The sequence below is a fragment of the Lithobates pipiens genome, unplaced genomic scaffold, assembly GCF_037356315.1.
Source record: "Lithobates pipiens isolate NorthernLeopardFrog02 unplaced genomic scaffold, aLitPip1_a1.2 Scaffold_8, whole genome shotgun sequence".
Classification (NCBI taxonomy): domain Eukaryota; kingdom Metazoa; phylum Chordata; class Amphibia; order Anura; family Ranidae; genus Lithobates; species Lithobates pipiens.
Window position 1 is genome coordinate 170,793,657 of NW_027507903.1, and position 16,489 is coordinate 170,810,145.

At 45.5% G+C, this 16,489-nt stretch overlaps 1 protein-coding gene across 3 annotated transcripts in view; it reads right to left on the bottom strand.

Annotated features, from left to right (window-relative positions):
* Window positions 1-16,378, bottom strand: part of PHTF2 (putative homeodomain transcription factor 2) — a 196,327-nt gene extending 179,949 nt beyond the window's left edge. For 2 of the 3 annotated variants that reach the window (XM_077472016.1, XM_077472014.1), the window contains exon 1: window positions 16,220-16,378. The gene's annotated coding sequence lies outside the window, so the exon portion shown is untranslated. Of the gene's footprint in view, window positions 1-4,045; window positions 4,152-16,219 lie in introns of all 3 variants that reach the window. The other variant, XM_077472015.1, reaches the window with a different exon arrangement.
* Window positions 16,379-16,489: the final 111 nt, after the last annotated feature.

Consider the following 16,489-nt stretch of genomic DNA (forward strand, 5'->3'; position numbering starts at 1 on the left):
GTCTAGGGCACAGGTCTCCAAAAATTCTAAACAAAAAAAGGGACAGATTACTGCGCTTCACAGACTTTAGGGGTCAGACTGTGGCCAGTGGGAGGAATAGCGCCCCCATCGTTGGAGCCAGTGGGAGGAACAGCGCCCCCATCGTTGGAGCCACAGCGCCTCGTATCAGTGGGAAGAATAGTCAAGGGCTTGGTAATGATATGCAGAGGGCTACATTCAGCCCCCAGGCTGCAGTTTGGAGCCCACTGATCTAGGGGGATGGTAAGAGTAGTTAAAGTGGTTAAAGCAGGATCTAAATGCAGTAAAAAGTGATCTGGGTAACATAAAAGTTATTTATGCTTGCTAGATTATTTCTCCTGCACTTAGAAAAGTTAAACACAGGAGTGTGCCAGTGTGAATGGGGACTGTGCCATCAAAACCATGAATATGGGGCTTGATGTTGGGTGGAACAGCAAAATTAAATATTGCCCAAAGCAAATTATTTCTACAAAAGGCGACAATAAGCCGGTAATTCCAAAGCACATGGTTCCTGTTAGAGCTACACAATTCTGGCTAAAATGAGAATCACAATTATTTTCCTCAGAATAAAGATGACAATTCTCACGATTCTCTGCGCAACATCATCTTTCACATTATACAAAAAAATTCGGCTAACTTTACCCTTTCTATTTTTTTTTTTGGTTTTTATTAATTCAAATGATTTTTTTCCCAAAAAATTGCGTTTGAAAGACCGCTACGCAAATACTGTGCGACATAAAATATTGCAACAATTGCCATTTTAGTCCATAGGGTCTCTGAGAGATAGATAGATAGATAGATAGATAGATAGATAGAGAGAGAGAGAGATAGAGATATATATATATATATATATATATATACACACACACACACATACACACACACACACACACACACACACGTCCAAAAATATTGGGACATTGACACAAGTCTAATTTTTTTGGCAGATAAAAAGGTCCACAGTTCATTTCAAGTGTGCTATTTGCATTTGGAATCTGTTGCCATCAACTCTCAACAGGAGATCCAAAAAGCTGTCACTATCAGTGAAGCAAGCCATCATTAGGCTGAAAAAACAAAAAACAAAACCATCAGAGAGATAGAAAAAACATTAGGTGTGGCCAAATCAACTGTTTGGAACATCCTTAAAATGAAAAACGCACCGATGAGCTCAACACCAAAAGACCCGGAAGACCACGGAGAAAAAACTGTGGTGGATGACCGAAGAATTATTTCCCTAGTGAAGAAAACTTCCTTCACAACAGTTGGCCAGATTAAGAACACTCTTCAGGAGGTAGGTGTATGTGTGTCAAAGTCAACAATCAAGAGAAGACTTCACCACAAGATGTAAACCATTGGTGAGCCTCAAAATCAGGAAGGCCAGATTAGAGTTTGCCAAATAACATCTAAAAAAGCCTTCACAGTTCTGGAACAACATCTTATGGACAGATGAGACCAAGATCAACTTGTACCAGAGTGATGGGAAGAGAAGGGTATGCAGAAGGAAAGGAACTGTTCATGATCCAAAGCATACCACCTCAACAGTGAAGCCTGGTGGTGGTAGTGTCATGGCGTGGGCATGTATGGCTGCCAATGGAACTGGTTCTCTTGTATTTATTGATGATGCGACTGCTGACAAAAGCAGCAGGATGAATTCTGAAGTTTTCTGGGCAATATTATCTGCTCATATTCAGCAAAATGCTTCAGAACTCATTGGACGGCACTTCAAAGTGCAGATGGACAATGACCCGAAGCATACTGCAAAAGCAACCAAAGAGTTTAAAGCGGGAGTCCACCGGGACTCCGCGTTTTTTTTTTTTTTTTAAAAGCCAGCAGCTACAAATACTGCAGCTGCTGACTTTTAAATAGTGACACTTACCTGTCCAGCGCGCCCGCGATGTCGGCACCCGAAGCCGATCGCTCGCTCGTCTATCGGGTCCTGCCGCCGCCATCTTGGGTATGGGAATCAGGAAATGGAGCCTTTCGGGTTCATTTCCCGGTTCCCTACTGCGCATGCGCGAGCCGCGCGGCGCAATCCGGACGGTCCCCGCTGCCTCTGGGAGCTGTGTGTTTCCCAGCAGGCAGCGGGGCACTTGCTGAAGGGGGCGGGCGCTTGTGGAAAGGGGCGTAACGTACGCCCCTTTCCGCAGAGAGCTAGCCCGGAAGTGGGTGCAGTTACCTGGATTATCCAGGTAACTGCACCCCCCTCCCCCCTGAAAGGTGCCGATTGTGGCGCCGGAGGGGGGGGGGATTCCGATGAGCGGAGGTCCATTTTAGGGTGGACCTCCGCTTTAAGGGAAAGAAGTGGAATGTTATGCAATGGCCAAGCCAATCACCTGACCTGAATCCGCTTGAGCATGCATTTCACTTGCTGAAGACAATCAATATTTTTTATATATATATATATATATATATATATATATATATATATATATATATATATATATATATATATATATATATATATATATATATATATATATATATATATACACACACACACACACACACACACACACACACACACACAGCCTGAAGTTTGCTAAAGATCACCTTGACAGACCACAATGCTACTGGGAAAATATTTTGTGGACTGATAAAACAAAAGTGGAATTGTTCAGAAAGAATACTCTGAGCTATGTATGGTGTGCACAGCTTACAACATTAAAACAAACCAAAATTGGTGAAGTATTGTGGGGGAACATCAGGATTTGTGCTTTCTTTGCTGCCTTAGAGTCCATTCACACAGACAACTTTGGATCCGACTTGAAAACGCCCTTAGTCGCCTCAAGTGGCACAACATGCTAAAATCAATGTAAGGGAATGGGAGCAGTCTTAAAGCGGTAGTAAACCCGCATTTTTTTTTTTTTTTTTTTTTAAACCTGCAAAGCAAAAGGCATAATGAGCTAGTATGCACCGCATACTAGCTCATTATGAAATACTTACCTTAGAACGAGGCCCCGACATCTCGCCCGATCCACGCCGAGGAAGCCGACATGCTCCCTCGGCGTCTCTTCCGGGTATCGCGGCTCCGGCGCTGTGAGTGGCCGGAGCCGCGATATCGTCACTCCCGCGCATGCGCGCGGGAGATTTAAATCCGGCCGGACGAGCGCTGCCGGATTTTCGCGGAGAGAACCCCCTTGTGCGCATGCGCCGCTGCAGTCAGCGGCGCATACCGAGGGGAATATCTCCTAAACCGTACAGGTTTAGGAGATATTTTTTTTACCTACAGGTAAGCCTTATTATAGGCTTTCCTGTAGGTAAAAGTTAAAAAAGTGGGTTTACTTCCACTTTAATGCACACTACTGAAGTCACGCGGACTTCAGAAAAGGTTCCTGTACTACTTCAATCCGACTTCTAGGCGACTTGTACCCATTGATTTCAATGGAAGTCGCCTCCAAGTCAGATCACCGTTCATAGCGAGGCAACTTTACAGGAAGAGAAAATTGTTTTCTCAGGCAAACCCATCCCTCCCACAGAGCCGATTGGTGTTTGATTGGCCACTGGAAAGTAGCCTGTCCTGGAGGCGACTAAGTCACCCCAGGTAACGCTGTGGTGTGCACTTAGGTCGCCTCGCAAAGTCAAGGTCAGAGTCGTGTTGCCCCTGTGTGAATGGACTCTCAGGGTGTGAATTACTTGCCATCAAGGGAAAAAAATATTCCTCAATTTAGCAAAATATCCTACACGATAATGTCCGAGTGGCAGTCTGCCAGCTGAAGCTTAGTACAAGTTGGGTGATGCAGCAGGACAATGATCTTAAGCATCAAAGTAAATCCAACACAGACTGACTTCAGAAAAAGAAAATACACATTTTGGAGTGACCCAGTCACAACCCAGACCTTAACTCCATAGAGATGCTGTGTAATGACCTCAAGAGAGAGCTATCCACAAATCTTACAAAATGTCTGAAGCAACTATGGAAAGAGGAATAGTCAAAATTCCTCCTGTGCAGGTCTACCAAAAGCACTTGCTTGAAGTCATTGCTGCCAAAAGAGGTTTGATCAGCTTTTAACTCCAATGGTTCACTTACTTTTTCTCCAGTACTTTGAATGTTTAATGGGTGTGTTCGATAAATATTGTTTGTGTGCTATCGACTTAAGCACATTGCGTTTCATTATTGTGACTTAGATGAGGATCTGAAAAACATTATGGCAAATTATTGCAGATACCTAGTTAATGCCAAGGGATTCACATACTTTTTCTTGCCACTCTATATTATGCTCTTCAGTCACAAGTTCTTCTCGCAACCTGGTAGCGTTTAAGAGCATCCTGACACCCAACAGAGCAATTATGCAAATTAAAGCAAAAATACAACATGCAAGTGTAGGAACACCACCATAAAACATGCTATATTTAATATGTAAATTTGTTCATGCTGTGAATATTTTCCTGGGACAACAATGCATAATCATAGGGCGACTTAGGAGGGTGCATTTTTAAGATGCGTTAGAGTAGAATTCCAGGATAAACCTAATACCTATACTGACTAACCTGTGTAAGAAAGTTGCATACACTTACCTATTTTCAGACCGCTCTGAGCCGGCTCCCCTGTGTCTATCAGCAGCGGCTGCAGGGGAGAGGAGAAGGGAGCACCCACAACGGATGGGCCATGGGCGACATGACCACTTCAGGCTTTACTAGCTCTCTTCCCTTCCCTGGCAGATACGGGGGGAGGGGGTGTGACCATATGACCAGGCGACAGAGATCGGAAAATAGGGAAGTACTCTATATACTGTACATTTTTCTCACACAGGTTATTCAGCATAGCTGTTAGAATGGGGGAATTTTTAAAATGAGAGTTTACCACTTACAGAATATAATTTAGAAAGTACACAAAAACTGTACACAAACTGCACAATAGACGTAGTATGAACGTGCACAATACACTCTGTAGTGCTGGGTGGGTTTTCTATGTTTAGAAACAGTCAGATGACATGTCTGCCACTGTAAACTGTATATCTGAACATGCAACAGGAAACCAACAGGGCTTTAGCCGCACTCCTTAACCCAGAAGTTCCAACATAACACTAAACAAAGTAACCTGCTGCTTCTACCTAGTCGTTCATCACGACACAATACAGGTCCTAACTTAATCTTCATCTACACAAAGCCTTTTACCCTTGGCAGTGCAGCTCTATTATTCAGCAAAGAAATGCTATTTAACCAAAAGACAAATTCTTTTGGTTCAACGGTGTATTCATTTTTTTTTATTTTTTTCTCATTTCAATATATTTTTGTCTTAATTTACACCTGTATGCTTCATGCACATCGAGTTTAACCACTTGCAGACCGGACCATTTTGCTGGTCAAAGACCAGACCACTTTTTGCGATTTGGCACTGCGTCGCTTTAACTGACAATTGCGCAGTCGTGCGACGTGGCTCCCAAACAAAATTGACGTCCTTTTTTTCCCACAAATAGAGCTTTCTTTTGGTGGCATTTGATCACCCCTGCGGTTTTTATTTTTTGCGCTATAAACAAAAATAGAGCGACAATTTTGAAAAAAAACGCATTATTTTTTACTTTTTGTTATAATAAATATCCCCCAAAAATATATAAAAAAACATTTTTTTCCCTCAGTTTAGGCCGATACGTATTCTTCTACATATTTTTGGTAAAAAAAAAAAAAAAAAAAAAAAAAAAATCGCAATAAGCGATTATTGATTGGTTTGCGCGAAAGTTATAGCGTTTACAAAATAGGGATTGTTTTATAGCATTTTTATTAATAATTTTTTATTATTTTTTTTTACTAGTAATGGCAGCGATCAGCGATTTTTATTGTGACTGCGACATTGTGGGGGACCCATCAGACATTTTGACACATTTTTGGGACCATTGTCATTTATACAGTAATCACTGCTATATAAATGCAGTGATTCCTGTGTAAATGACACTGGCAGTGAAGGGGTTAACCAGTGGGTGGCAGTGTAGGGGTTAAGTGTTCCTAGGGGTGTGTTACTAACTGTGGCGGGGTTGGGCTTTCATTTAGTGAACACTGATCTCTGCTCCAATCACATGGAGCAGAGATCAGCGTCACTAGTTGCTAGGCAGAATGGAGAAATGCTGTTTACGCGGCATTTCCTCCATTCGGCCGCTCCGTGAGAGGATCGCGGGTCCCGCAACCGGACTCATGGGGGTCCCGACCAGCGCGGGAGCGCGCCGCCGGCAGCACGCTCCCGATGGCAGGGCGGCATTGAATATTGGACGTACCTGTACGCCAATATGCCTGCCCGTGCCATTCTGTCGATGTACATCGTCGTGCGCTGGTCGGGAAGTGGTTAAAAAACACTGCTGTTAGTTTTTTTCAGCCAATAAAAACACAGCTCTATGTTAGGCTATGTGTCCATAGGAGAGTTAAAAGCTTAAAAAGGAGTGGAAAAAATAAAATAGAATAAAAAACAAAAAAAAAAACAAACACACACACACACGTTTAGGAGAGGAGTCGAAGAGCTGAAAAAACTCTGAAAGCGTTTGAGCATTAATTCATTCCAATGGCCTGAATAAATGTAATACTCTGGCCAAGTGAAAGCATTAATGCTCAAATACTTGACATGTCTAAACGCATCTAAACACGTGTGCATTACATGGCTTTAGGTGCCTTTTTAACCACTTAAAGCGGGGTGCCCCCTAAAAAAAAAAAATGTTAAAGTCAGCAGCTGTCCCAGGGTCCAGCAATGCAGGGGAACGAAGCCCCCCCCCTCGTTCCGCGCTCTGCTCGCGGTGTCGGCATTCTTACTGTGAGCACCCGGCTGTGGCTTCACAGCCGGGCACCCACAGTGCATGCGCGAGCGGTGGCGCGCGCCTTCATATGCCGCATGGTCATCTGGGATGTGATGTCACCAGCCCAGGCAATGAAGGAGGCAGACTACGAGGGACCCCCTAGCAACAGGCATTTAGAGGTGAGTAAAAAAATAATAATTATTTTTTGGTGGCAACACCACTTTAAGGACCGGGCCTCTTTTTTTGGATGTGTTGTTTACAAGTTAAAAACTACCTTTTGCTAGAAAATTACTTAAAACCCCCAAACATTATACTTTTTTTTTTCTAACACTCTAGAGAATAAAATTAGGGCGGGGTGGAGGAGTGATTTGCTCCTATCAGGGGGGGGGTTGCCCCCATGCTTCAGCATATATATTTTTTAGGCACAGACTGTGCTAAAAAAAATAAATAAAAAAAAATCAAGTTGTTTTATTGGGTTAATGTTTTATCGTTACCATTATTTGCTTTTCAGGTACACCATTCAGCTGCAGCACCAATTTATTTATCTTGACAGCAACAGCATTTGCCCTCAAGACAAAAATCTGTGACTCCAGCACTGTTGGGGGTAAATTCACCACCAGTTAAAAAAAAAAAAATGCTGCATGTATTCTAATGGTGGGCATACCCACCGGTCAATCTCTTTTTTCGTTCAGCCCACAGGCTGCATGAAAAAAAAAAATAAAAGAACATTACAATATATGCCCAACAAGGACTAGCAATGTACTGGTATGTTGCTGGACTTTGAGTGGTTATACCAGGATGATGCCTGCAGGTTTAGGTATCCTCTTAGTATCATTCTTTTCAGTCAACAGTCAGCTTTCATGTCCCACATAGCTGCTGCACGTAAAACCTCCACACAGTCATTCACTGAGCTTGAGAGGGAGGTTGACCAAAAAGAGAGAGCTTATGTGATTAACCCGAACCCAACAGCATACGGGGCATGGCAATTTGCACTGCAGCGACTATCACTGCTAAGGATAGACGCAACGCACAAATCCCGCCTACAATTAGCCCAGAGGATTTTTGCGTTTTGAAACAAAAATGTCAGAATGTTGGCTTGGCTGGCAAGGGCTCAATTTTCAGTGAATAGTATTAGTGGTATTAGGAACCAGACAGGCCCCATTCTGCGCACACCCTCGGAAATCAATGACTGCTTTCTCCTCTACTATAAACAACTTTACTCCACCAAGGTTTCTTATATTACCTCTGACTTGCATACTTAGCTGGATAGGATTAACCTCCCTAAGCTTGACAATGAGACATCGGCAGACCTTGACCAGGAAATAACCCTCGAAGAGGTCCAGAAGGTCTTGTCCCAACTTAAACCGGGGAAGACACCTGGGGTAGATGGGATACCTAGAATTCTATACACAATATTTAGACCTGTTAGCTCCCAGGCTCACCTCCCTTTTCCAACAATTTTTCTTGCAGGGAGAACTGCCGGACTCCATGTCTGAGGCGGCGGTGGTGCTGGTTCCCAAGCCTGGTAGGAATCCTGAGGAATGTTCCTCGTACAAACCGATATCCCTTCTTAACATTGATGCAAAGATCTTGGCCAAGGTACTTGCAAATCGACTTTCTACGGTTTTGGAAGACATAATCCATGTCGACCAGACTGGCTTCATGCCGGGTAAGGGCACAGACATTAACCTCTGATGCCTCTTTCTGAACCTCTCGGTCACCCACACCAACAGTGGAAGCAGAGTCATAGCCTCCCTTGATGCCGAGAAGGCTTTCGATTCGGTTGAATGGAAATTTCTGTGGGGGGTGATGGATAGATTTGGGTTTTGCCCTCACTTTATTCACTGGCTTAAATTGATCTACAGATCCCCTAGAGCCCGAATCCGTACCAACGATAGCCTTTCCTAATCCTTCGTATTGCAGAGAGGTACAAGGCAGGGATGTCCACTCCCTCTCTCCCTCTTCACCCTGGCCCTGGAACCACTAGTGGTACTCATTAGGGAGTCTGCCCTGGTTAAAGGACTCAGGGTGGGCCCGCTGGAGGAGAAGGTCTCTCTATACGTGGATGACGCGCTGCTCTATCTACAGGATGCAGATGGCTCTCTTGCAGCGGCTCTAGAACTGTTCAATGAATTTGGACATTTCCCGGGAGTGCGCATCAATTGGGATAAATCAGTTATTTTCACTCTTGATCCTCTAGCACACTCTAATGCCCCGGACTGTCAGCTGATGTGGGTGGAACAGTTCAAATATTTGGGCATCCGGGTTGGAAGAGATCCAATCACATACTCTGAGCTTAACATTTCTCCTATACTTGTCCAATTCAAGAAGTACACAGCATGGTCATCGCTACCTCTCAATCTCATGGGAAGAATTAATCTCCTAAAGATGATCTTTCTTCCCAAGTTTCTTTAGGTCTTCCGTCACTATCTGACCTGGATGCCCAACTATTTTTTAGGGAGGTGGAGAAATGCATGAGTAACTTTATATGGTGAGAATCCCTTCCAAGGATAGTGAAACATACCCTGACCCTTACAGTAAGATGTGGAGGTCTGGCCCTCCCAGATATGAGAGTGCATTTTTGGTCGGCCATGCTAGTCACCATCAGATGGTGGTTTGTGCAGTCACGAGCAAATGCGGCGGTCTGTTTGGAGGTGGAGATTGTAGGGTCCCTCCAAGAACTGGGTAATTTGGTCTATAGAGGGCCCCGAGCATACGCTGCATTGCCCCAATCCACTAAAACTACACTCAGGGCGTAAGTTGCTGCAAGGACTAGGTTCGCTTCTCCCAACAGATGGTCCCCCTTCACGCCGCTGTGGGGTAATCCCAATCTCCCTCATCTTCGCAAATATCCCTGACTCTCAAATTTGGGCTAGATACAGAATTAAGACCCTGGGAGACATTTTAACGGCTGACAGATTATTTTCATTTACAGAACTCAGGGCCAAATTCTACCTGGCTGGATGACATTTAGGTAGTTCCCACTATGTCACGCCATAAGAGCCCAATTCCCTGCTATCCTGAAGTTGGATATGGACCCGATAGAGGGGAGACTGGCTCTGGAGCAAGTAGCGAAACCCCTTTCCACACTGTATTTTGACCTCTTGGACTGCTACTCACTTAGGATGGAACGCCTTTGGGAAAAAAGGAAGACCGACATTCCAAACTTAGAAAGGGAGGACTGGGACGACTGCCTTGGTGAAAGTGCCCAAATACAAATTTCATCTAGGAACAGACTGATTCAAGTCAAGTTCTTACACCGAGTCTACTTTACTCCCCAACGGTTACATAACATATATCCAGACAGGTCTGCCAACTGTACCAAATGTGGTAGAGTAGAGGGTACATATATGCATATGTTCTGGAGTTGCCCTAAAGTGGCCCAGTTCTGGTTGCGGGTGGTTGAACTCAACAAACTTTCGTCTGCAGCTGGCCCTGCCGGTCACACCTGGAGTGCTGCTCTTAAGCATTCCTGATGACAATCAGAGACCCAGATACACCAAAACACTCTTTTTTTTTTACTGTATTACGCTACAAGAGAAATTGTACTGAAGTGGAATTCCCAATCCCCTCCCCCCTTTCCGTGGGTTCTTGGGAATAAGCTATTGCCTCAGCTCTTCCCATGTACAAACTAACATACATAAGCAGGAACTTCCCCGGAAAGTACAAGAGGGTTTGGCAATCCTGGACAGCATAAGGGGCACAGACTCACACTGGTAGAGGGTTTACTCTGAGTTTAACTGTGCCCCCCCCCCCCCCAGGTCAGTGTCACCCCCTCTTGCAGGAAGTTTGCACTGGGGCGGTGCGGGCGTCGGCGGTAAAGCGCCGATATTTTTAGCGGCGCTTTACCGTCGTTTTAACAGCGGTCTGCGGCCGCCAGCGGAGTGCTTTTTAACCCCCGCTAGCGGCCAAAAAAGGGTTAAAACCACCTGAAAAGCACCGCTTTGCCAGCGAAATAGCCGCACTGTCCCATTGATTTCAATGGGTAGGAGCGGTGAATACACACTTTTTTCACTATCCTGCTAGCGCACCGCTCTAGTGTGAAACGGGCCGTTTTTTTCAGGCGCTACACAGGCGCTATTTTTAGCGCTGTAGCGCCTGAAAACTGCCCCAGTGTGAAAGGGGTCTAATTGTATGATGCTCCATCTATTTACGATACCCTACATGTAACTTTAATTGTTTACATATTGTACTTCATAAAATGTATCGCATTTACTCTCTCAATAAAAGAACAGTCTGTTCATGTTAAAAATAAAGTTCATTGAAACCTGGAGCTTGGCTTTAAATTTGCATTGCAGTCCAGGAGAGAAAATTTGTTTTCTTTTATTTTTTTTTTATTTTTCTTTTAAACTACATATTTGTAGGCCAAACACTGCTTCTGTAAATGCACCACTCATTCTCCCTTAACCTGTCACAGCAGCACTGAGCTCAATCCTGCTGACAGGGAGAGAGCACCATGTGTGTGGATTTTCAGACTAGGAGCAGCACCCTGTCAATGCGCAGATTTGAGACTGAGGGTGAGCACACCGCGTATTTGTGGATTTATGGACACAGAAGTGCTCACTGCACAGGTGCAGATTAATGGATGAGGGAGAGCACACTGCGCATGTGAGGATTTGTGAACGAGAGAGACCTTTTTTTTTTTATCTCCAAATACAAGGGGTTTTCTGGTTGGACGAGATAGCAAGGAGGAGCAGTGAGGTCAAATCACCACCTCATCCAATCAGATCATGCCTTATATTCACTAAAAAGAAAAGGTGTTCTATCAATGGTGGCAGTGCTGAACGGGTGACCCCTTGTGGTCAGTGTGCAGAAGGGCAAAGCTTAGCACAAAATCCAGAAGATCAATCACTGTAGTAACTTCCCCATCAGGTATGAAGTATAACTGCAAGTCAGCTCTAAAGTGATAATAAACCCTCAGTTTTAAGCACTTTTATCAGCCGATTTAATCACTTACTGAGATGCAGCTTTTTTCCTTTTATTTTTTTTTGCCTATGCTCCTGTTTTTGTGTGCCATGACTGCGGTTCCATACTAACTTTTCATGGTGGCTCCTTTCCCTAATCGCATTGTATGAAGCCACCCTTGCATGCAGGGACTTCACTACAGTTTTGTCTCCCTACACTGTGTGCATAAATAGAAACACACAGCACCATATCGTAGGATTGCAGGGCACTACCCTGCTCTTCCCTTCTCCAAACAGAATGGCTGGAGATTGCACTGTCCACTGCTGAAGCTGAATTCCAGGTATGGAGATTACATTAAAATTACTTAGAACCCTTTCACACCGGGGCGCTTTACAGGCGCTACAACACTAAAAATAGTGCCTGCAAAGCGCCCCGAGGGCTTTCACACTTGAGCAGTGCCACTGGCAGGACGGTTAAAAAAAAAAAAAAAAAAAAAAAAAAAAAAAAAAAGTGTGCTAGCAGCATCTTTGGAGTGGTGAAGGAGCGGTGTGTATACCGCTCCTTCACTGCTCTTGCCCATTGAAAATAATGGGGCAGCGTGGCTATACCACTGGCAAAGCACCGCTGCAGCTCTTTGCGGTGGTTTTAACCCTTTCTCGGCCGCTAGCAGGGGGTAAGACCGCACAGCTAGCGGCAGAATACCACCGCTAAAACAACGATAAAGTGGCACTAAAAATAGCACCGTTTAACAGCCGGCGCCCGCACCGACCCAGTGTGAAAGGGGTCTTAGTTATATTTAGTGTGGACCCATGAAAGTACTCATTCCATACCAGTTCCAGCAGGGCAGACACTTGGCACAGGGTTCAGAAGAACGCTTGGATAACTGGAGTAATGGTGCCTAATACAGCAATTTCCAGCTTCCACAGAGCTCACCGGGTACATAATCATATGTACTTACGTTGGTCCAAGGTACACCAATGCAATTATGCATATTTGGAGTGCAAATTTTAACTTACATTCACACAGCCACATGGATGTGGATAGTTTGCGAGTTCAGAATCGGCTGAATGCCTATGGATGCTGCATTACTGTGTGCTATGGCTGCATATGAACTGCCCGATTAGCTGTGGATGGTATGTATGGGGGTCAAAATTCTTCAGAAATGCCGACTCAGGATGCACCATTGTCTGTTTGGGCAAAAGTGGGCAAAAGCCAGAAGAATTGTAACAGTTTACTGGAGGATGTTTATGCTATTGTGCTCAATGTGCCAAGAGGATTTATTACTACTGTAATGTTCTAAGAGCTATTCTAGAGGGAACTGCCACTTCACCTGCAGCCCATACAGCTCAATTTGTAGTAGTAAACGCAATTTTTTTTAATGGGCTGCTCTGCAGGTTTGTGTCATAATCTGCACCACATACTAGAATAGGGCACACTTATCTCTGGGGCTGAGCGGGCCTTCCGGTGCTGAGCGGTCACCGCTCCTAGAGCTTGCATCTTCACCAGTCTTCCTTCCAGGTTCACACTCTCCAGCCATTTGAATGGTCAGGCCATGATGCACATGGGAGTCCTCATCACAGTGCTCTCCGTGCGAGAGCATGCTGTGCATGCACTGGGGATGTCACTGGCGGGAGCTGATGTGAATATTCCCTGTACCTAGGAGGTACAACTTCACAACGTCATTTAGACATGCGGTTGGGGGGGGGGGGGAGCAGAACTGTGTGACTGAGCTGCATTTTTGCCACCCACCTTCTCTAAAAGAAGAGTTCCAGCCTGGGTGAAAAAAAAAATGTAAGTGCTTATATTAAAAGTCAGCAGCTACAGTATTTGTAGCTGCTGACTTTTAATATAAGGACACTTACCTGGTAAGGGAGCCCACGATGTCGGCACTGGGTGCAAGCATCCTCACTAAGGGAAACAGGAAGTGAAGCTTTGCGGCTTCACAGCCGTTTCCTACTGCGCATGCATGAGCAGGGGTCAAGTCCTGGGGAAAAAGCGTGGGAACTCCCACCCAAGATCCACTCGCCCACCAAAAAATAAAAAATAATGATACGCTCTAATGCACAAACGCTTCAAAAGTGGCATTTTTCATCCAATTTTTGTATATGAAGCTCAACTCTTAGTACATAAAAAAAACAAAAAAACAATCCTCAAACAAATACGGTAATTCTCTGAATAATCAGCATTCATTCAGTTGTGATTCCATGCAAATGTGAACATCATGCTTTGATCTTTATTGGGGAATGTTATTTTGTATATAGAGTGTTTATGTGGTGAGTTTACACTTTTCATTGAACAGAGTTTGGAAAACACAGGGTTAAACGTAAAAGGTCAGAAATTAACTGCACATTATCTGGACAGAATGCTTGGGGAGATAGTGATGTGCTCCTGCTTAGAAGATGTATGTTAGTTTGGGGGGCTGCAAACTCTGCAGGGCTCCAACACACTCTCGCTGCTATTCCAACCCTTCACATATTTCCACATAAACTTCCCTCTTGGCATTAAACTTTGCCAGGTATTGTGCTCAGCTTACCACCCCAAACTGATGTTCCTCCCTCAGCTCACCTCTCTCCCTGCATGTCCTGTGAGCAGAATAGCTGTGCTCCTCCTCTGGGTTCTCTCATCATATGGCACTGAAGATAGAGGAGGGGGGGATTCAGCGGGACACACAGAGCAAGTATGCAGGAGACTGGGGGGGGGATGAGGAGACAGAAAATCGGGAGGGACCGGCAGGGAGGAGCAAATCACAAGAGGTCTGACTAAATACAATCTCTTAGCAGCAGGGACCTGATCTACCGTCAGCTAGCTGTGATTGACAGGTAGATCGAAGCGGAAGACGTCATGGGGCCCCCTACTGGCAATGCCTGAATGGTCAGCTGTGCGGCACTTACTATTGTGAGCTGTGTCGGCAGCTGCTGGTGTAGCACCTGCCACACAGCTCACATACTTCAAAGTCTTGCAGGACATGGCTGCTAAAGGGAACTGAATTCCTGTTGTGAAAAAAGTACGGAAACTCCGTTCCCATGCGTTCCCGCAGGACTTGAGCCCTGTGCACGAGTCACACTGCGCTTTCTGAATGGTTCCGCTGTCTTCTGGGACCTGTGCGTCTTCCAGAAAGGGGGGGGGGGGCGTTTTGTAGATCTGTGTGATCTTAGGCTGGATTCACACCTATGGATTTTTAGTGCTTTTTGTATATTTGCACTACAGAGTGTGTTCCATAGGAAACCATGGTAAATGGACTGTAGTGCAAATCCGCAAAACGCACTAAATATGCATATGTGAATCCAGCCTTACACAGAAGTGGGAGCGGATACCTGGTTTTGACAAGTATCCGCTTACCCCCCGAAAAGTGCCAAATATGTTGGGGGCGGGGGTGTTGTGAACAAGCGGAGCTTCCACTTTGGGTGGAACTCTGCTTTAAGTGCAATAGGCAGTAGATGGAGGTGTTTATATGCTGCAGTTGCGATCCTGCAGCAAAGTGCACCCCACATGTAGTGATCGGAAGACGGCAAGCTTGCTGAATGCTACTCACTATGCCAAATGAGAAAGTACCGTTAACACCCTGCAACTGCAATGCCCATGGTTGCGGTGTGATTGTCACCACAAATGAGGCCATCACATTGTTATTTAAGGTACTGATATAGCGCCGTAAATTTTATGCAGCTCTTTGCACATACATTGTACGTTCACATCGGTCCCTACCCTCAAGGAGCTTACACTCTAAGGTCCCTGACTCACATTCATATACCAGGGCCAATTTAGACAGAAGCAAATTAACCTGCCAGCATGTCTTTGGAGCGTGGGAGGAAACTGGAGTATCCGGAGGAAACCCACGCAGGCACAGGGAGAACAGGCAAAACTTGCTTCCTCACTGCTTGTCAGTAGCCTCTGAAGTGCAATCCAAATGCAGATCAGGCTTCAGAAAGAAAGATTTAGATGCATGTCTACATTAGATTTGTTATAAACTTCCCTGCAAAGCACTGAAGGGGTTGATTTGCTAAAACTGGAGCGTGAAAAATCTGCTGCAGCTGTGCATGCTAACCAATCAGCTTCCAGGTTTTATTGTCAAAGTTTAATTGAACAAGCTGAAGTTAGAAGCTGATTGGCTACCATGCACATCTGCAGCAGATTTTGCTCTCTCCAGTTTTAGTAAATAAACCCGAGTGTGTGACCTCAGAGTTTACTCACTTCTGGGCTCCATCCAGTTCTAGGTGACACCGATGAGCCGGGATGTCCATGAATAGACAGATCGGTGTCACGATGGAAGTGTCATTGTACAGAGAGGTCGTAGTCAGGCTCCCCCCACTCCGAGTAGACCGGTCCTTTGTTGTACAGATGCTCACCCGGCAGAGGTGTCTGGCAGCTTGGCATGTACCACATAGGTACCACGGATGGGGGGGGGTGACCTGTCATAACATAACACGGACACAGCTGGAGCCAGCGTTCTATATTCCATATGAGGTTACCCCCCCCCCCCCCCCCCCCCCCCCCGATATAATACACCGTTACAGACCAGTCTGCCTGTGTCCCCACTACATACACATGGACAGCGAGTCACTACCCCGTCCTCCTCTACTCACCCGCTGTCCCGGAGTCTCCTCCGCCTCCCGCCGCAAGCACAGAACGGAACCGTTTGAATTTCACCGGAACATGAGTGCCGCGTCTGCGCGCCCCCGATGCGCGCACCTCACAGCTCATGGGACACGAGCCAGGCCACCAGCGCCACAGGCACAGGCTTAGACCCCGCCCCCTAGCAACGGAAACCGCGTCACAGGGGGCGGACCCATCTGACGGTTGTCAGGGGAACTGCAGCTGGAAGGCAGAATGCTTTATTTTTGTTGCCCAAAACA